Source organism: Notamacropus eugenii, chromosome 1 (assembly GCF_028372415.1).
Source record: "Notamacropus eugenii isolate mMacEug1 chromosome 1, mMacEug1.pri_v2, whole genome shotgun sequence".
NCBI classification, from domain to species: Eukaryota; Metazoa; Chordata; class Mammalia; order Diprotodontia; family Macropodidae; genus Notamacropus; species Notamacropus eugenii.
The window spans coordinates 102,933,364-102,954,741 of NC_092872.1; the positions used below are offsets into that span (position 1 = coordinate 102,933,364).

Genomic DNA, 21,378 nt, shown 5'->3' on the forward strand with positions numbered 1-21,378 from the left:
CATAGGGTGTTTGAGAAATGTTGACTGAATTGAATACCATAATAAACACTGAACACATTCCTGATGATTGACTGACCATAAAATTCCCTTCTTCAGAATTGGGTGCTCCCCCATTTAACTGCCACTAATGTGGAACACATGATATATGCCTAATTTTACAGAAAGATATTGGGGAAAAATGGATAAATTAGCTCTTAACATAAATTGTTATGAGGAAACATTTTTGAGAGGTTATCTGTCATACAATGCAATAGAGAAGAAAGAAAATTAGCCCCACATTCATCTAGAATGTTCTCAAGAGCAGAAACTAATAGTATAAACATTTCAAGCCTGAAAGAGGCTACCCCATAGGAGGCTGTATAGGTCAACCAGTCCCCCAGGTGGTGATGCCAAACCAGAACAGTTTGGTTGCTAAACGATTCTCAGACTCATAGATATAGAGCTGAAAACAACTCCAGAAGCCTTCTGGTCCAACCCCTGCCTCTTACAGATGAGGAAAAAAGGGACAAATGTGATGAAGTGACTTGTCCAAACTAACATAGGTGGCAGAATTATCATTCAAGTTAAGGTCCTCTGATCCGGTGCCTTTTTCATTCCATCACCCTGTGTTCATTAATTGAATGGTTGAATCCTGGGGGTTAGTGATGGCAGATAACACGGGAAGCTGGCAGGCAATTAGCCTTTTTTTTAGGACTCTGAAAAAGTGTTCATAACTCAAATTGATGAATCGTTGTTTCTTTTTCCTTTATCTGATTCAGTGTGTCAGAAGGAATAAATGAAAAGCATGGATTAAGTGCTTATTATGACAAGCACTAGGGTCACAAATATTAAAAAGTGAGATAGTCTCTGTCCTTAAGAAGTTACATTCTAGCAGGAGAAGACAACACATGGTAGGGATGTCATCCAGGGAAAAGTGTTTTGGTCTAGGAAGTCAAAGGAAAGATAAATAAAGCCAAAGGATAAATCAATTAGCAGATCCTTTCTGGAAGCAACAGTGGTGTTGATTTGAGTAAACAACTGCTTGACTCAAGGGTAGGCATTCCAAAATAGAATTGATTAAGTCCCCCAGGAGGATTGGCATCACTGATCGAAAGGACAGAACTTTATTTTTTTCCTTATTGATGTGTTCTATATGCATAAAATCAAGATATCTTGTCCCTTCTAAAAAGAAAAATTTGAACATCATGGAAAAATGAACACAATGGACTTTGAGAATGATGTCATAGGAAGAGTACTGGATTTAGAGTCAGAAAACTTGGGTTCAAGTCCTTACTCTAACAGTTATTATTAGCTGGATGATCTCAGAACACACTGCTTGACCGTTGACCTTAGTTGCATCATCTGCAAGGCAGAAACTTCTGCTTGCCCAAGTTACTTCACTGGTTTGTTGCGAGAAAGTGTGCCTTGTAAACTGTAATAAGGGCTATATAAATGCAAGTGATTATTATCGTCTGTGTGAGAGCTTTACAAATCTAAAGGGAAGAGATGAATTTGCAAAACCTACCAATTTTTTCTTCATAAATAACAGTGCATTCAAAGAAAATTGTGGGCATCCAGAAATCAGTGTAACTGTGAATCCGACACAGAAACTCCTTCCTGAATTTCAAAGCCACTAGTAACTGTTTAAAATGACAACTGCAAACAATGTTAATCAACAAGAAATTTACTTAAAAAGGTGAAGAACTTGTATATAAGAACCAATTCAATCAGGAGCCGTGAAATCACTGTCCAAAAATGGAATAGTCTCAATCAAAGGCAAACAGGAGAATTATTTGAATAGTGACAGTATTTGTAAAACTCAGTAGACCTAGAGAGGTAAAGGGCTCTCAGGGGTACTTCATTCTACCTCCCACACCTTCATAAACAAAACCACCTCCACCTTTCTTTGAAGGGCTGGGTTCTTAACAGTTTGACATTGGCTATAGGTTTGTTCACCTCAATGCCATCCAACGAGTATTTATTAGATGTGGTGCACGGATAGGAGGACTTGTGTACAAATCTGGTCTCAAACCTTTACTAGCTGTGTGACTCTGGGTAAGTCACTTAACCCTGTTTGCCTCACTTTCCTCATTTGTAAAATGAGCCAGAGAAGGAAATGGCCAACCACTCTAGCATCTTAGCCAAGAAAGCCCCAAATAAGGGCACAAGGAGTTGGGCATGATTGAAATGACTCAACAAAAACAATGTGCAAGGCACTGGGTTAGAAGCTTGAGATGCAAGGATAAGAAAGAGTCCCCACCCTCTAGGGGTTTATAGCTCAACAGGGACTCTAGTGAGAATTTAAGGCAGTGAATTTTGATGCATTAATGGAATTAAATGAGGGCCTGACTGCTACTCTCTGCTAATCACTAATCACTAATCTGCTAAGTGCTAATCATTTCCTATTATCTCCAGGATCGAATATAAAATGTTCTGTTTGACATTTATAGCCCTTTGAAATCTGGGCCCTTCCTCCCTTTCCAGTTTCTTTATACTTTCCTCCTCTATACCTTCTCACTTCACGATCCAGCAACATCTGCCTTCTTAACGGTTCCTTACACATTATGCACTCCATCTCACTTCTCATGCTTTTTTCACTGCCTGGAATGCTCTCAGTTTTCATCTCTGCCCACTTTTCTGGCTTTCTGCAAGACTCAGCTCAAATTCTACCTTCTCTGCAGGAGACGTTTCTTGGTCTCTACTCACCCACACCCTCCTCATCCCTCATTCTCTGAGATGATCTTCCAGGTACTCTGTATATATCTCAAATACATTGTTGTTTGCATTTTGTCCCTCCCTTATTGAAAGCAGAACCAATTTTTTTATTTTTCTTTCTATCTTAAGCACTTATTACCATCCCCAGTACATAGTTAAGTATATAATAAATGCTTGTTGACCTGCTAATTGAAATTTTGATCTTGGAACTCCTGGTTTTGAGGCATGCCAGTTTAATTGGTTAAGGGTTACCTGCATTTGGGAAGAGCTGTAGATACCTAGCCTGTGTGGTAGTTTTAATATATTTTATTTCTTTTGGGACAAATAAAGATCTACAGGATAATTCTGTTAAGCCCAGTATATGGCATCAATTCCATTATGTAATGCTATTGTGATTGAATGGAAAAATAGCACAAAGGGAAGAGGAAGTGTTTTCCCAGTGGGTGGGGGCTAAGCCAAGAGACTACCTAGATAAATCCTCATGGACACAACTCTAGAGTAAGGTGCCAAGAACCACCAGCCACAAAAGGGGTGGAGCTAAGGGACAGAAGTAGCCAGCTCTCAAGGGACTCCAGTATTCAGTATAGTATATAATTATTAAAATGAGCATGAGATTGCTAATGCATATTGTTGAAGAGGATCAGGCAAATGGCCAGTAGTGATTCCTGGTGGCTTAATGTAAAAATCATACTATATATATTACTATATATATATTACCATATGTATTACTATATATATTACTATATATATATATATACACATATGATGATGAAAAACATGATAATAGCCTTGTCACTGAAGATATAATCATCAAACCTTAGTCTACTTCTCTCAGTCACTTGTCAGATGCTTAGATATAATAACATAGAGATATCTCTAATATATAGTTTCCATACAGCTTCCACCAGTGATTTAGCAATGTGGAATCAAGGAATTTTAGTATTTCTTTTTATTTTTAAAAATAAAATTATTTTGATGGTGAAACTTTTCTATTGTCTCTCAAAGAGACAATCTTGGAAAGAAAGTCTAAAGGATGCTACTAAAAAAAAATCAAATCATATTATTACAGTGAGACAGCATGGCATAGTATAAAGAAAACTGATTTCAAAGCCAGAAAGACCTGGGTTTTCATCCTGCCTCTGACACACGACGGCTGTCTGATTTTGGGCAAATCTCTTAATCTCTGTACAAAATTACTCTCTAAGACTAGAAATAGCAGAGAAGGTGCCATCCTGCATTTGTAAAGGGAGTTTCTTCATTTGGAAGGTCCTTATACCAATGAAATCATGGATCTATTCCCTAACTCTATGTGTTCTAATTGTCTCAGGGAAAGGTCTACACATAAATATTATTTTCTGTTTATTTTGAGTCAGTATCAGGGACATCTGCATGAAAACAAGACTGCTTAAGATTAAGATTTCTTAAGGACTTATCTGTTTATGTCTCTGCTTACAATGATAATTCATGGTATCATCAATAGATGATTATATTTTCCATGGAAAAAACCTCGGCAAGAGTGGGTAAAGCATGAAGAATGATTTTGATTCATGTAAGTGTTCTAAGTAGACATCATGGCTAAATAAAATATGACCAACATGGAAATTACGGTTGAAAGTCTGAAAATACAGGATTTAGAGCTAGAAGGGACCTTAGAGATCATTTAGTTGAACCCCTGTATTCTACAGATGAGGAAAGCGAGGTTCAGGTAAATCAGTCAGTCAACAGTCAACTTGCCAGGTATTATGAATGTAGTTAAATTCACTAGCACAAAAATCACCCCAATAGTAAATAGTAAAGTTAGCCAACTCTCTGACCTGAGTTTTAGCTCTCTTCCCCCTATGCCACACTCACTTTATATCCTTCTGTATCAATAAAAGCAACCAATAGGAGACTTACTACAGGGGAAGAAAAAAAATCTCTGCATCCATTCAGACATACGTATTTGCTTTGCTTGTTGTATAGTCTATGTTTATGAATTTGGCTTCCATTACATAGCCTTCTGTGGACTTGCCCAAATGTGCAAATAGTTTATTACGTTTAAAAACCCAACTAGAGTTTAGATATGTATCTTATTCTTTCCACGCTGATTCTCTTTGGAATATCTTCAAGCAAATGTTTTCAATACTATTGATTCTATGATTAAAACATCTATTAATATTATCGAGAAACCAAGAATATCCTGAAAAAGAATTATCTTCCATTTAGTGATATGTCTGTCCACAGATACTGTAAATTTTCTTCAGCTATGCTCTCTACTTGGCATGCTTATGTGGCATCAGAATCTTCATATTTCCTCAGCTCTATTTTTTTAACCAAAGCAATAATCATCTATTTGTAACATTGTGAATTATCATTTGTAAGTAGAAATTTGTAAACAGAGGAGTCCTAAGAAATTTTAATCTTAAGAGATCTTGTCTTCATGCAGATGTCCATGCTACTGAAATGAAATAAATATAGACTTTTCCATGTAAATACTGTAATACATTCCTTGAGACAAAATTAAAGCAGCACCTGCAGCCCTCTATACCTTCTCTTAAGTTTGTTTTAACCATCTTAGACAGACTGAGTTAAATTTCAATACTACAGAATACAATGTCAAAGAAAACAATCCTGGAAAACTGCAAGACAGAGATGACACCAGGGAAATTGGAATATGATACACAGAATTACAGTCACAAATTCAGAATAATCTATCCAGATCTGAAGGCAAGAGGTGTACATTTGCAAATCATATGGCTTTTTAGGAATTCACTCAAAGGCATAACTTCGAAAGGCTTTGAAAATCAGTCAAGCGTTTAAGTTAAAATGATAAGAATTGGAAAAAATTAACTTTCTTTTAAAAAATTAAGTTAAAACTATTACTATCTAAATGCAAGAACTTTCTATGTAATAATAGTAGCGTTTATATAGTACTGTAAGAATTGCAAAGCATTGATGATGTATTCACTGTATTGGTGAAATTACTAAGTATTTCAGAAGTTGCTTCAGATAAACAAAGTGGGAAAGAAAAGAATTCAGAGGAGGAAGTTGTAATTCCAAAAAACATTCCTCTTTCTTAAAAGGGGTATCCAGAGATCAGGAAACCTGATAATTAGTAGCAAGACATTTTGTCTTGGGTAGATTTGCATTGTTTTGGTTAAAAACACTAACAGGAAAAATAAGAAAGACTGCATTTCCTTCCAATTTCAACCAAAAGACATAATAAAAGATAAATTTAACAATTATAATGCCAAACATAATGAAAATAAGGCCTATAGAATGAATTAAAAAAAGCAAAAATCAACAGATGTTGTTTATAGAAAATACATTTAATCTGAAAAGATTTTGATGCATTTTTAATTGAAAGTTAGACTAAAATTTATCATGCTACAGCTAATTTGTGAAAGACAGAAGTAACTGATTGTATTGACAAAATTAGGTTCAAGCTAGAAAGCATTCAAAGCTTTATAGTCAATGACACAGTACATTAAAAGTTTTGAGTCACAATGAGAGCATATGAACTTCCCTTGCATATAGACAAATAATTTTGCAGTCAAATGTATACAGCTAAAGCTCAGAGTCTTGAAAGAAGAATTAGATGGTATATTACAAAGAAACATTATAAAAATTTCAAGATAAAAGTTTTAATTAAACATGAAATTGTGCAACTAAGTGGGGTATAAAATCAACTAGATTTATTAGATACATGAAGAAAACTCAATGTAAGAAGTAAAGACTATACTTTTCAAAAAGTACACTAAGAACATACAAAATACTGGTCATATACCAAGCAATTAGAAAAGCTGGACTTTTGTACAATTCATTTATGGATCGTTTTTCAATAAAGCTATGTGAAGCCATGTGTAATTATTGAATATCTACACTGAACTAAAAAAGGATTTATTAAATAATTCTTGGATGAAAGAAGAGATGAAAAGAGAGATTACACAAATGATAAAGCCAATTCAGATACATATAAAAATCTATTATATGCTGTTAAAATAGCATTTAGAATCAAAATTAGAGCACAAAATATCTACAGTGAATTGAGTCTCCACTATAAAACCTTCAGGTAGAAAGAAACTAAGATGTAAAGAAAAGCAAAAAGTAGAATCTCAGAATTTTAGGGAGCCTCAGAAACCACCTAGTTCAACCTAATCCAAATCTAACAAGTGATCATCTCGTCATCCTCAACTTGAAGAACTCTAGTGAAGAGGAACTCATTGCCTCCCAAGGCAGCTCATTTTACTTTTAGATAGCCCAAATTGTTGGGTAATTTTTTCCTACAGTCAAATCATAATTTGCTTCTTTGTAACTTTCACTTCTTGATGCTAATTTTGCCTTCTGGAGCAAAGCAATATAAAATAAACTCTTTCTCAAATGATGGCCCTTAAAATACTTTAAGTCATCTATTATCCCCCAAGATTTTATTCCTCCAGGCTAAACACCTGAATATCCTTCACACAATAATCTGTAATATTATCTCCAAGCTGCCTTCCTCTGGAAACTCTCCAAATTATTAATGTCCTTCCTAAAACATGGCACCCAGAACTCAACATTATACTTCCATACATTTAATAGATCACTGCTTGACATAGCAGGTGGTGACGGAGACATTTGAACTTGAGTTCACATCCTCAGTATGTCATGTATTATCAGTGTAACCTCGACAAGCTACTTAAACTTTGGGACTAAGTATCCTCATCTGTAAAATGAGAGAAATGAACTACCCTCAAGGTCCTTTTCTGCTCAAGACCTATACCTCTATGACTTTAAACAGAAAGTTGAAAAATATAAGAATGGAATAAACTTCAATAAAAACTGTTGGGAAAAACTGGAGAGCTGTTTGGTGGGAAATGGGTTTAGATACTCCAAAACATATATGGCAATAAGTTCTAATAATTTAATCGCAAATTTGTAACTAAAATAGAGAAGGAGAAAGAGAAGAAGAGGGAGGAGAAGAAAAGGAGGTGGAGGAAGGAGAAAACATTATGATAAGAAGGAATTACTCATTTTTGTAATTGTGGAAAGGAGGAATTTTTTTAATCAATCAAATGAAAAAATGGGGAGAAAATGGGTATGATTTTTAAAATAAGAAAAAATGATGGAAAAGCAGTATCTCTAAAGCAAACAAAAAAAAAGAAATTGAAAGAAATATCTGGAATAAGTACATTAGATGTTCTACCATCTTGATTTTATAAGGAATTTTGATAGCTCTATCAGAATTTCAATTATCATCTCCATGTAAATGATTCTGAGATATACTAGTTCTGCCCTTACCTGCTGACCTCAGTTTTCATATTTTAACTGCTTATTAGACATCTTGAACTAAATCTCCATGGATATCTTAAATTTAGCATTTCCAAAACTGAACTCATATTTCCCCCCACATCTTCCTGTTTTCCTAATTTCTCTATTATAGTTGTGGGTATCACTAACCTTTTGATTACCCTGGCTTATAACCTTAATGAGACTCCTTGTTCTCACCCCCACATCCAGTCAGTTCTCAAGTCCTGCCACTTCTACCTTCATAACGTTTGTCATATGTTCCCTTTTCCCCCCTCTGACACTGATACCACCCTGATATAGGCTCTTATCTCTTCAAACCGAGATTATTGCATTAGCAGGTTAGTTGGTTTCCTCTCTCAAATCTCTCCCCATTTCAATCCAACCTCCAATCAATTCAGTTGATCTTCTTTAAAATGCACTTTATTCCATAAATTCCAGTGGTTCCCTATCACCTCTAGAATCAAATATAAAATCTCCTGTTGGGCTTTTATACCCTTCATAATCTAGCCTCTTCCTACTTTTCCAGTATTCTTACACCTTACTCCCCTCCATGTATATTGTGATTGACCACTGACCAGCTTCCTTTCTGTTCCTTGAACACAAATCTCCATCTCTTATTTATGAGGATTTTCACTGTTTTTCTCCCATTCCTGGAACCCTCTTCCTTTACATCTCTGTCTCTCTTCAAATATCAGATAAAGTTCCACCTTCTCCAAGAAACCTCTCCCAGTACTCCTCGATCTGAAAGCTTTCTCCTTGAGACTAATCCCCACTCTGAATTTATCTTGCATTTTGTATATTTTTGTACTCTGGTACCCTGTGGACCATAGTATGCCAGGCCCTTCTATCCTCTACTATATCTCAAAGTCTATCCCAGTTCATGTTCATTGTTTCCATGACTCTGTCTATCCATCTCATCCTCTGCCATCGCCTTTACATGCTGCCTCCACGATTAAATTGTGAACTCTCTGAGAGAGCAGAAACTATGGTTTTTGCCTTTCTTTGTATCCCTAGTGCTTAGCACGGTGCCTGGTGCACAGAAGGCATTTAATAAAATACACACTCCATAGTGTGGCATTAAAAGATCTGAACAGACACATTTTGAAGGAGGAAAAACACATTTTTGATAACTACACAAAAAAGATAATAAAATTGCTTAATAATCACAAATTAAGATAGCATTGAGTTCACTTTAAATGGCTTCTTTCTTCCCCTGCATTAAGTGCCCAAGGCAAGTAGGCATATATCAAAGAAGAAATTCTTAGACTCATAGACTTCAGAGTTGGGAGGGTCCATAAATATCATTCATTCTAGTATTCTCTTTTCATATATGAGATGTATGAGGCCCAAAGAGCTGGAATGATATCCACATTCTGCCACCTGTATGATGTTGGCCAAGTCACTTAATTTCTCTAGGTTTCAGTTTCCTCATTTATAAAAGGAAGAAGGCTGGACCATCAGGGGTGGGGAACCTGCACCCTCAAGGCCACATGTGACCCTCTAGGTCTTCCTATGTGGCTCTTTGAACCCAAATTTCACAGAACAAATCCCCTTAATAAAAGTATTTGTTCTGTGGAATTTGGACCACTCTTAAGGACCTACATGACCACATGTGGCCTCAAGGCCACCCCTGGACTAGATGATTCCTAAAGTCCCTTCTAACTTTAAATCTAAGATTTTTGATCCTAAGATCCCACAGGGAGAAAAGCAGAGCCAGATTCGAATGCCAAATCCAGTATTATGATTATTAATTGTAGAGAAGAGCCTTAAAATACTTTTTTTCTGAAAAACTGTTGTTGTTCAACTCTTTGTGACCCCATTTGAGGATTTTTTGGCAAATTTGCCATTTCCTTTTCCAGCTCATTTTACAAATAAGGAACCTGAGGCAAACAAGGCTAAATAACTTGCTCAAGGTCACACAGCTAGTAAGTATCTGAGGCTGAATTTGAATTTAGGAAGTTCCTAATCCTGATTCCAGGCTTGCGCACTCTATCCATTGCATCAGCTATTTGCTTATCCAACATCAGCATGCCAGAAAATATTTGTTAAGTACTACTGTGTGCTAGGCCCTATGCTAAGTGCTGGAAACAAAAAAGATGACCAAAAAATCAAACAATTCCTATCCTGAAGGAGTTTCCATTCTCCTGGATACTTCACTATGATTTCCCTCATCAGAGTGCTACCTCGGCTTCCACAGATTGCTACTTTTCCGTCCCCTACTGTTCTATTATTAGATTATTAGCATAATAATAAAATAGCCCATGTTTCCATGTAGCTTTAAGGTTTATAAAATGCTTTACATGCATGAGTTCTTCACAACAACCAGAGAAGTAGGTGCTACTGTCATCCCTATTTTACAGATAAGGAAACTAAAGTAGGCAGAGGTTAAGTGATTTGCCCTGTCCTCACCTGTAAAATGAGCTGGAGAAGGAAATGGCAAACCACTCCAGTGTCCCTGCCAAGAAAACCCTAAATGGGGTCACAGAGAATCGGACATGACCGAAGCAACAACAAAAATAAGTGATAGTCTTGTCTGAGGCCAAATATGAACTCGAGTCTTCGTGACTCCCAGTCCAGCGCTCTCTCCATGGTGCCACTTGCCTGCTGGAATTGCCTGATCCGGTTTCTGGAGTGGCTGTGGCCAAAATGTGGAGATGGGACTCTGATCTTGGCTAAGCTAGCTCTTTGAGAACCTCAATATTACAGTGAGGCAAGAGAGAAGGAAATGAATGGAGCTGACCTTTATACAGTGATTTTGTTGACTTACCCCAGATTAGGCAGCTTGTAAGCATCAGAGGCAGATTCAATTCCACGTCTCTCCCGATTCCTGGCTGTGAACTCTCTTCCACCACGGTGTTCAGTTCATTCAGAGGCAGGGGCAATAAGACCCACCAGCATCAGCAGATGCCACACAGCCTATGACATAAAAAAGAACTATCACTGACACTTGTATTTCTCTGAGTCTCTCTCAACGTGGTACACGCCAAAAGCCCTACTGGTCCCAATCAGCTTTGGTAAATAAGAAACCTGGGGAGCAAGGCTGGAGCCCAAGGCAATACTTAGGTAGCATGAAGAAACAGCTAACCAAAGAGACTAATGCCTGACTCATCCATTATAGAGGAGAAGGGAAATTAGCACATATTCAATTAAATTGTTCTCAAGGGCAAAGATTCATAGTGATAACCTGAAACATTCCAAGCCTAAAAAAGGCTACCTGTAGGAAACTGCACACATCCGTACAGGGATCACTGCTTTTCATTAGTTATCCAAATGGCCTAAAAATGCTACTGAATGTAAAATTTCCAGGTCAGCAGAGGGCACAAAACCCAGGAAACACAGAGATATAACAAAATGAGAGGCAAGAGGGAATGAACCAAATATAAGGAACTTAATTAGCTCATGGGCAAAAAAAAAAAAAGATACATAGGAACATAGGAATACTGTCAAGATGAGGGTATATTTGAAAAGCAAGGAAGAAGGAATGGGGGTGGGAATGGGGAAAAGATGATGCCTTTCTGAGGTTGCTCAGGAATCAAGGTGGTCCAGTGGACTGAACAATAGCTTTAGAGCCAAAAAGACCTAGAGTGGAATCCTTCCTCTCCTACTGATTACACATGTAATCTGGAGCAAGTAATTTAATTTCTTTGGGACTCAGTTTCCTCATTTGTAAAATGAGGCAATTGGACTAGATAACCTCTGAAAAAGTTCCTTCTAGACTTAAATCAATAATACTAGGCATCAAATTCTACTGAACACTTTTTCATTGAATATTAGAGCTGAATAGCCTCTCATAGACATTCATCCCCTTGTCTTTGGGCACTGTATATTTAGATCATCCCTAAAAAAGGTATCTGCCAACCAATCTATTTTCACCGCTCTCACAAAATGATGTCCCACAGCCTCAATGAAATGCCAAATATTCTCACTTTAGGAATGTTAGACACATCTTAAATCAGCTTTCAATGGCATAAAGTAAATGCTTAATAAATGTTGATTGACCGACTTCAATGACCTGAGAACAAGGATGACTAAAACTTTAGATATTACTCAAACCTCACATTATCCCATAACTTCAACTCTTCTCCCATCAAATTTCAGTTGTAACTAGTGGGGGAAGAGTAGGGAAACTGAGGCTTTGTCCCCAGGATCCCAAATTTGGTGGGTACTGATAGATCTTGCAATCCTTCAGCAACCTAGAAACAATCGCCTTACTGTGTCACCAAGCCTAGAATGGACTCCCACTTCACCTCTGCCTCTTACAATCTCGTTTCTGTCAAAGCCCTGCTTAAGGGTCACTTTCCAAAATAAGTTTGTCTTGATTTCCCTCAACCCATCATAGTTTATTTGGTATTTATTTTGCAAGTATTTATTTACATACATGTCATCTTCCCCAGTAGAAGATAAGTTCCTTGAGGGTAAGAACTATTTCACTTTGTCTTTGTATCCCCAGCACCTAGTGCAGGAACTGAGGCAGAAGAGGCACTTAATGGATGCTTGTTCATTGACTGATTGGTTGAGATGGTTATCTAGAAAAACTATTTAAAATAGGAGGCTGTGTTGACCTCCTCACCTCCCATGCCAGGCTCAGCCACAATTGCTGTATAGTAACTTCTCTAGTAATTAGTTACCTCATCACACCATGTCCTGTGCATCCCAGCCTCCTCAAATGAAGGTGTGGTTTATACATAGTTAGTGATATTGGCCCTAAATAAAAAAAATTTTTAGGTACAGCTATGATCAAACCTTTCCCAGAAATGCTAAGGAGCATCAACATTGATGAACTTGCTTTATCACAGCCTGTAAATGTCAATCACAAGGTCACACAACCTCCCAATTAGATTAAAATATAATTGGAAAATATTTAACAAAGTAACTATAAGTACAATGGAACATAAATAAGATTAATATGAGGTTTTCTAAGTTAACATGCAGCCTACAGGGATGTTTATGTAATGTTTAACGGCTACCATTTCTTTTTGAGTTTGACACCACTGTCAGCCAATCAAGGCAGTCATCAACAAGGATTCAGTCAAAGCCTACTATGTGCTTAGCACTGAGCTCAGTGCAGGTGATGCAAAAATGAATCTGTGTGCTCTCAAGAAGCTCTATGTTTGGTTGGGGAAAACGATACATACACATATAAGCAAATGCAAAACATGCTGCAGTAATAATGCATTGTAATACGAAATATGAAGTAAACAAAAAATAAAGTAGATATGAAATTACTTTAGAAGAAATGGGGATGGGGAATTGTACCTGGGGGCAGGGAATAGGATGAGGAAGAGCCTCATGCAATACGTAGCACTTAAAATGAGCTTTAAAAGAGGGGTTTTAAGAGGCAATAAAGGAATATACCCCAGGCAGCCAGTCCAAGGGAACAGCAAAGGGAAGTGGAGTGTCCTGAACAAGGAACAGTTGGAGTGATGTATAATAAAGCTGGAAAAGTGGGCTAGAGTCAGATGGTGAAGGGTTTTAATGTAAAACAGAGAAGTTTGTAATTTCTCTGAGAAGCAACAGTGATCTACTGCAGCTCGTTAAGCTGGGGAGTGATGTGGTCAGACCTGTGTTTAGGAATATTACTATGGCAGCTAAATGGAAAATAGATTGGAAAAGAAGAGATACTTGAGACAAGGAGATCCGTTAGGAGGTTATTGTAGTGATCCAGGTGAGTGATGATGGGGGCCTCAATTGGAATGGTGAATGGAGAGAAGAGAATGTATATGAAACTGTTTTGGAGGTAGAGCTGATAATACTTGGGACCTGATTGCAAATGGAGCATGAGGAAAAATAAAGAGATGAGGATAACTCCAAAGTCATGAATTTGGGTGACTAGAAGGATGGTGGCATCTTCTACAGAAATAGGGAATTTGGAGAGTAGGCAGGTTTTGGGGAAAAGAAACTGAGTCCCATTTTGGACATGTTGCATTTAAGATACCTATGTGATATTCAGAGGAAACTGTCCAATATAGGACTTCGTTGTTGTTCAATTGTGTTCCACTCTTTATGACTTCATTTGGAGTTTTTTTTGGCAAAGACAGTGGTTCACCATTTTCTTCTCCACCTCATTTTATAGGTGAGGAAACTAAGGCAAACAGCGTTAAGTGATTTGCTGGGGGTCACACAGCTAGTAAGTATCTGAGGCTGGATTGAACTCAGCTCTTTCTGACTCCTGGCATAACACCACCTGGCCGAATAGAGAGTGATGGCTATATAGATCTGGAAGTCTACATAGAGATGAGGGGACAGAGGAACATAGAAGAGGGTTCAGGACAGAGATGTGAAATATACCCATAAATATATTTTGTGGGAAATTGATCATCCAGCAAACGGGACTTGGAAGTCTGAAACTGTCAAAAGATAGACAACCAGAAAGAAAAGAAACAGAAGCTAAGACTATCTAAAAATTAGAAAATCAATTTCTGAAAAATCATGTAGTATCTTGCCTCTGACACATATTACTTCGATAAAACACAACTTCCTTAGGCCTCAGCTTCCTCATCTTCAGAATGAGAAAGTTGGAATTGATGACTTCGGAGGTCCCTTCTGGGTCCATGCTCTTATTGTTTTTTTATTAATTAATTTATTTGTTTTCAGTTTTCTACAATCACTTCTATAAATCTTAGATTTTCTCCTCATCTCTCCCCCTTCTTTCCCCCTCCCTCCCCAAGACAGTGTGCAATCTTATATGGGTTCTACACATACATTCTTACTAAATACATTTTCACCTTAGTCATGTTGCATGGAAGAATTAAAATGAATGGGAGAAACCATGAGAAAACCAAAAACAAAACAAAACATAATACAAGAGAAAATGGTCTGCTTCATTCTGTGATCCAGTTCCACAATTCTTTCTCTGGATGTGAAAGGCATTTTGCCTCAAGATTCCATTGGGAATTTTTAAAGTCCTTGCATTGCTGTGAAGGGTTAAGTCTACCAGAAAAATTCCTTGCACACTGTGGTTGTTACTGTGTACAAAGTTCTCCTGGTTCTGCTCCTTTCACTCAGCATCAGTTCATATAAGTTTTTCCAGGCCTCTCTGATGTCTTCCTGTTCATCATTTCTTACAGCACAATGGTATTCCATTACATTCATATACCACAACTTGTTCAGCAATTCCCCAATTGATGGGCATCCCCTTGATTTCCAGTTCTTGGCCACCACAAAGAAAGCTGCTATAAATATTTGTACATGTGAAACCCTTTTCCATTTCTATGATCTCTTTAGGATAGAGTCCCAGAAGCAATATTGCTCGATCATAAGTATGCATATTTTTGTAGCCCTTTGGACACAGTTCCAAATTGTTCTCCAGAATGGTTGGATCAGCTCACAGCTCCACCAACAATGAATTAGTGTTCCAACTCTCCCACATCTTCTCCAACATTTATCATCTTCCTATTTTGTCATGGTAGCCAATCTGATAGGTGTGATGTGGTACCTCAGAGTTGTTTTGATTTGCATCTCTCTAATCAATAGTGATTTAGAGTCCATGTTCTTATCGTTGATGATATTGTTACAAATAATCCTTAATCAGTATAAGTGAATTATGCTACTTAAGAATGAAATTATTAATAAAGGGAATTTCATATAGTCATAAACATCAGACCTATCGTGAATAAGAAATAAGTTAATTGTAATACATATTCCACATCTATGGATGAGTTATTCTAAGCAGAGAACTACTAATGAACTACAGCTTCTCTTCTGCATTCCTATATGGATGAATATACAGCACAAATACAAAATAATACCTAAATACATAAAATAAATATCTATGAATATATAGCATGAATACATAAACAGCATACATAGAGTAAGGAGCACAATTAGCTTATACTGATTAAGGATTATTTGTCACAGTATCATCAACAATAACCACACAGATTTAGAAGAGACCTCCTAGGCCAGCCATTCCAATTTTCTCACTCTGAAGATGAGGAAACTGAAGTCTAAGGAAGTTAAGTGTTTTGCCTAAGTAAGAAGTATCAGAGGCAGTATATCACATGGTTATTCAGAAACTGATTTTCCAATTTGGGGATTATCTGGGCTCTTGCTCCTGTTCTTTCTGGCTGTCTCCCTTTGGACAGTTGTAGTCTTCCAAATCATATTTCCTTGATGACCAATGTCCCACCCCCATATATATGGGTATTTATACATGTGAATATATTTACATACACATATGGCTCCATGGCATAAAGCAGTGGACCTGGAGTCAGGAAGACTTGCTTTCAAATCCTGCTTCAAACACTTACTAGCTGTGATCCTGGACAAGGCACCTATTTCTTATCTGCCTCAGTTTCCCCATTGGTAAAATAGAGATCATAATAGCAACTCTCTCCTAGGGTTATTGTGAAGATCAATTGAGTTAATATTTGTAAAACATTTTATAAACCTTAAAGTTATATAGATTCTAGCTATTATTATTATACACACATGTGAGAATGCATAAAAATTAACTTAGTAATTTGATAAGATTTCATTAGATCTAAATTTAGCAACCTGAATTCTCTCTTAAATGAGGATCTAAAAAATCCAAACTTCAGATTTAAGTCATTATCATTCTTACATTGGTAAAAATGATGTATTTTCTCTGCCCAGTTTTTACAGTTTCAGTGAGGGAAAGAAACATATTTTTCTTCTTTCCCATTTAATGAACCTTGAAATTAATAGATTTTTGCTGATCATATCTTTCCTCCACTATCACTAGCTTTACTGATTTTAGTAGAATACCTCTTCTGGGATGTTTAAAAATTAAAAGTTGCTAAAAAAAAAAATTAGTGCAAACTCCATTCTCATATTCCATTCCATATTCTAACCAGGAGGCTCTGTCTTTTATTCTTGCAAATAGTGACATGCATTATTTTAAAGACCTTGCTTTTAAAAAAATCTGTAAGATATGCTGAAACTCCAGTCAACATTTATCTGTGCTACTTTACTTAATCTTAAATGTCGACAAAAATATAGTGGGTCATACTGTTACCAGCTGGCTACTCAAGAAGTAACCGAAGGAGGAAAATAATGAAAATATCTGTTAGACAAAAGCCCATGTTTATGCTATGACTGGATTTACCTTAAAAGAACCATCCCCTTTTAGAACAACCTTTCTGGTCCCTGCCAATCAGATGGGCCATTCTCCCCAAAACATTAGAACAGTAGGTCTTTGGCATGACCAAACACTATTGGAGAGCTTGATTATTTCCATAGCACTCACTGACTTTTGTTAGTGCAAAAGTCACAGGGATAAAATGTCAAGAAACACAAGCTACCCATCTGGAAAGCAAACACTGCAGCTTCTCCTCCACCTTAACTCCCGATAAGTTGTGCATTGTGGCATTCAGGGAACAGAGAGGGACCATTTTCCTGTGGCGGTGTTCTATTCTCAGTGCCATTATCTCTTCCCTAAAGCGAAGCAACCCAAACCTGCTGAATTTCAGGGGTGCCTTCCCAAGTATTTGCCCACTCTTGATGTCTGCGCTTCCAATAACCAGTCTCCTCTCTGTTTCTTCATCATAGGGCTTGCAGATGAATGAAGGAACTCGTGCCCTTATGCAATTAATCTGAAGAGCCCTGGAAATGCTGAGGCAATTTAATTTAATCGGTGGTGCTTTGAAACCCAGTGACAACCTTAACAGCTTTCATACTAAAGGACAATCTCCTTTAGAGAACTTTATTAATATTAATATAATGACCTCAGAGCAATATTTAAAAACAAAGAGTAGGTCCGCACTTTCGATTTTTAAATCACGGAATCATAAAAGCTCGGGCTTTCTATCATTTTCCCTGATTAAGGATGTAGACTCCAATAAAGTCGGATTGAAATTTGATTCTGCCACTGAGAGGAAGTTGAAAGGGTGCTTTTCAATTCTTGTGCACCTTGGTAGTTGAAAGAAATGAAACTGGTGATTTTAATAAATTAATTATTTAACTAACATAATAATACTCTGTTAGGTTAGAGGGTATTACCAAAGATCATAATAATTGGCTTTGGTCCTCAAAGAGCTCTAAAGCTATATCTAAGACAGAGATGATTAATAAATATAAAACAACCTGATCACAAAATACACACCTACATATACACACACATATATGCATACAGATGCATATACATTAAAATATTCATGGGGCCAAGTCCCAATGATAGTTCAAATCTATAGTGGTATAGTAGACAGAATTCTGGGCTTGGAGTTAGGAAGACCTGGGTTCAGCTCTTACATTCGACATTTATTAGCTGAGTTGAAACTAACTGTCCTGCAACTTGCCCTAGATAAGCCATTTCACCTCTGTAAACTGATTATGACTCATTTTCAAAGTCATAGACACCTTCTAATCTGCGCTAGTGGAAGGAGTTTCCATACTAGGAGTTCTGCCTGCTGTTGAAATAACAGGTCCTTTAATAATAGTTAATAGTTCACTTAGAACAGAATAATAGTTCATTTCAACAAGTTCACAGATACAGTATAAACTTGGTAGTTTATAAAGTACTTCCTTCACAACAACTCTGCAAAGTGAGTGTTTCTTTGTACTCTTAGCATGTAGCACAATGCATGACACATAGTAAGTGCTTAATAAATGCTTGGTGACTGAGGGTAATGAACATAATATTATCTTTTTTTTTTTTTTTTACAAATAAGGAAGCTGACGGGCATTGTCCATTATCCTACAGCTACTAAGTATCACAGCTGAGCAAATTCTGCCTCAGACACTTAGCAACTGAGACCCTGGACAAGTCACCTAACCTCTATCTACCTCAGTTTCCTCATCTGAAGAATGGAGATAATATTTAAGAATGTAATGGGCTTTGCACTCGAGGGCTAGGGTTCTTGCAACTACACCATTCTGTGCTCTGCATATCTCTGACTTGGGTAGGCAATTCTCTTTTAACACTTAAATGAGATAGCGTGTGTAAAAGTACTTTGTAAACCTTGAAGTATTATATAACTCCTCTTTGGAGAGGAAAGAATATTTGTATTTAAATTTCAAGAGGCAGGGTTTGCTCTGTTCAGAGTACTAAGAAAATGAATGAATGCACACCATCTTTAATTTCTCAGAACAAGTTAGACCAAGATAATTGGCCTGAAGCATTTATTCTGGACCAGATATGAAAAATATATAAGCAGATTGAAAGTTTACCACTGGACCACTAAAGTCAACATTCTGGGAGAATGGTTGGAGGAGGTTTTGCAGGAAAAAAAGCTTTAGCTCATTTCTCATTTTAGAAAACATCTTCTCCAAACATGTTCTCTCTGCCCAGATCTGGAACGGATGGCTGAGAAAATAAAAAGTCCTGAGAGGTGGGAGTGAGAAGCTGCTTCTGCTTCCAGTCTTCAGCTTTTTCATTTTCATTGTGCATGCCTGTAGTTTCTGATACCCAATCAGGATACACGTCAGGATGCAGTGGCTTGAGTGATGCTCATACCAGGCTCAGAGATACAGAGCTGGAAAGAACCTGAGAGCTTATTTAATTCAACCTCTTCATTTTACAGTTGAAGAAACTGACCCCTAAAGAGATTAAGTGATTTATCCAAGGTCACAAGGGTAGTGAAGGGCAGTCAGGATTTGAACTTAGGTCCTTTGACTCTAAATTCAGCACTCTTTCTGCTATACATTTGAGTGAGGAAGCTCTCTTCAAAAGGTCATCAAGTTCACACTTTTGCCTCCTGAAAAGAGCAGACATTATAGTGTCCTGGGGCTCGGTACAATTAGCACAATGATGTCCAACTTTGTAAACATATATCAGCCAACACTTACAGTTCTCTATCATGGCCTTTGAGAATTCTGGGTCATCTCCAAACTACAAAGAGGCATCACAGTAGGGATCCTACCATTTTCTTTTCTGATGTGTATAATCCACATGATACCATTTTCTCATTAAGATGAGGACTTTTGCTTCATTCAAACAACATATTATTTCTTGTTCTTTCTTTGGTGGGAATGAGAAAAAGCTAATCATTATCTACAACAAATCATCTTTCACATAATCCATGGTTATTAAGTTAATTTAAAAAAAATTTTTCTCTGGAGTAAAGCATTCCACCTCTTTTAACTTGTACACTCGGGAGCTATTCTTTTACTACAATGCTATATTAATTGAGCGTCTAAAAGTGTTGGTACTATCAACAGCAATGGGTTCTGAGAGGTAAAAGTTTCGATTCCTTGAACTATTCAACAGGATCAAATGGTTATCCTATGGTTAATCACATTAGAGTTGTTGGGGATTTGGAAGACAACTCAGTCACCAGCAAAGTAAAGCAAGGCTTTATAATAGTTTTAATGCTATCAAGTTAATTTTATGAAGGCATGTTTGGGGATACATGAAAAGACCCGATGAAACTGGAGTGGAAACATATTTATAAGGAATGGGAACTCAAATACTCTTTGGGGATGGAGGTATCTTCATACTCTCACTGATTTGTTTGTAGTAGATGGAAAGGTACTGGGGAAGATGGGAGCAACTATTCCCCTCTTATACTTTCCCTACCACTACCTTGGAGCCAGGAAGTAAAGGCAATGGATCACATTGGCAAAGATGGACCCAGCAATCCCTGAGGTAAGATCAAAGTCTGCCTCTAGCTCTTTAAGTAATCTCTTTCAATGGATCGACAATACCATCAACAGTTCTTGGGACAGTCATTCTGTAGTTATGGTGTATGACAACTGTGTTCCACAGTAACATTTATGTGGTGCTTTCAAGTTTACAAAGCACTTCATCATCTCATTGAACCCACCTTCTCAATTATCCTGTGAGGAAGGTAGTCAGTCAATAAGCATTTATAAAGCACCTACCATATGTCGGGCACTGGGCTAAGTCATTTTGAGTTTTCTTGGCAAAGATATTGAAGTGGTTTGCCATTTCCTTTTCCAGCTCATTTTTGACAAAACTGAAGCAAACAGAGGTTGAGTGATTTGCCCAGGGTCACAAAGCTACTAAGTGTCTCAGGTCAGATTTGAATTCAGGAAGATGAGTCTTCCTCACTCTTGGACCAGCACTCTATCCAGTTTTTCACCTAGCCACTGAATTAGCTAATTTCAGGTTTGGGACTTAGGACCAAAGAATTTAGAGATAATTTAGTACACCTCTTATCATTGTACAGATAAGGAAAAAACAAGCTCAGAGAACTGAAGAGACTTGTTCTAAGTTATGGAACAGGACCAGAGCAGAGCCTTGTTCCCTTTCCACTAGACTATAAAGCATCTGATGGGCACAGAAATAACAACACTGATGAAGGTGATAATGACAATGATGAAGAAGAGGAGGCCCATGATGATAATGATAGAACACTGGACCTGGACCAGGAAGGTCTGAGTTCAAATCCTGCTTCTAACACTTAATAGCTGTGTGATATGGGAAAGTCACTTAACTTCTGCCCACCTCCTCATCTATCAAATGGGTATAATAATAGCCCCTATTTCACAAGGTTG

At 37.3% G+C, this 21,378-nt stretch overlaps 1 protein-coding gene across 10 annotated transcripts in view; it reads right to left on the reverse strand.

Moving 5' to 3' along the window:
* Nucleotides 1-21,378, reverse strand: part of APBA1 (amyloid beta precursor protein binding family A member 1) — a 278,713-nt gene that overhangs the window by 149,939 nt on the left and 107,396 nt on the right. For all 10 annotated transcript variants that reach the window (XR_011967451.1, XR_011967450.1, XM_072611227.1 and 7 more), the window contains exon 3: nt 10,730-10,878. The gene's annotated coding sequence lies outside the window, so the exon portion shown is untranslated. The remainder of the gene's footprint in view (nt 1-10,729; nt 10,879-21,378) is intronic.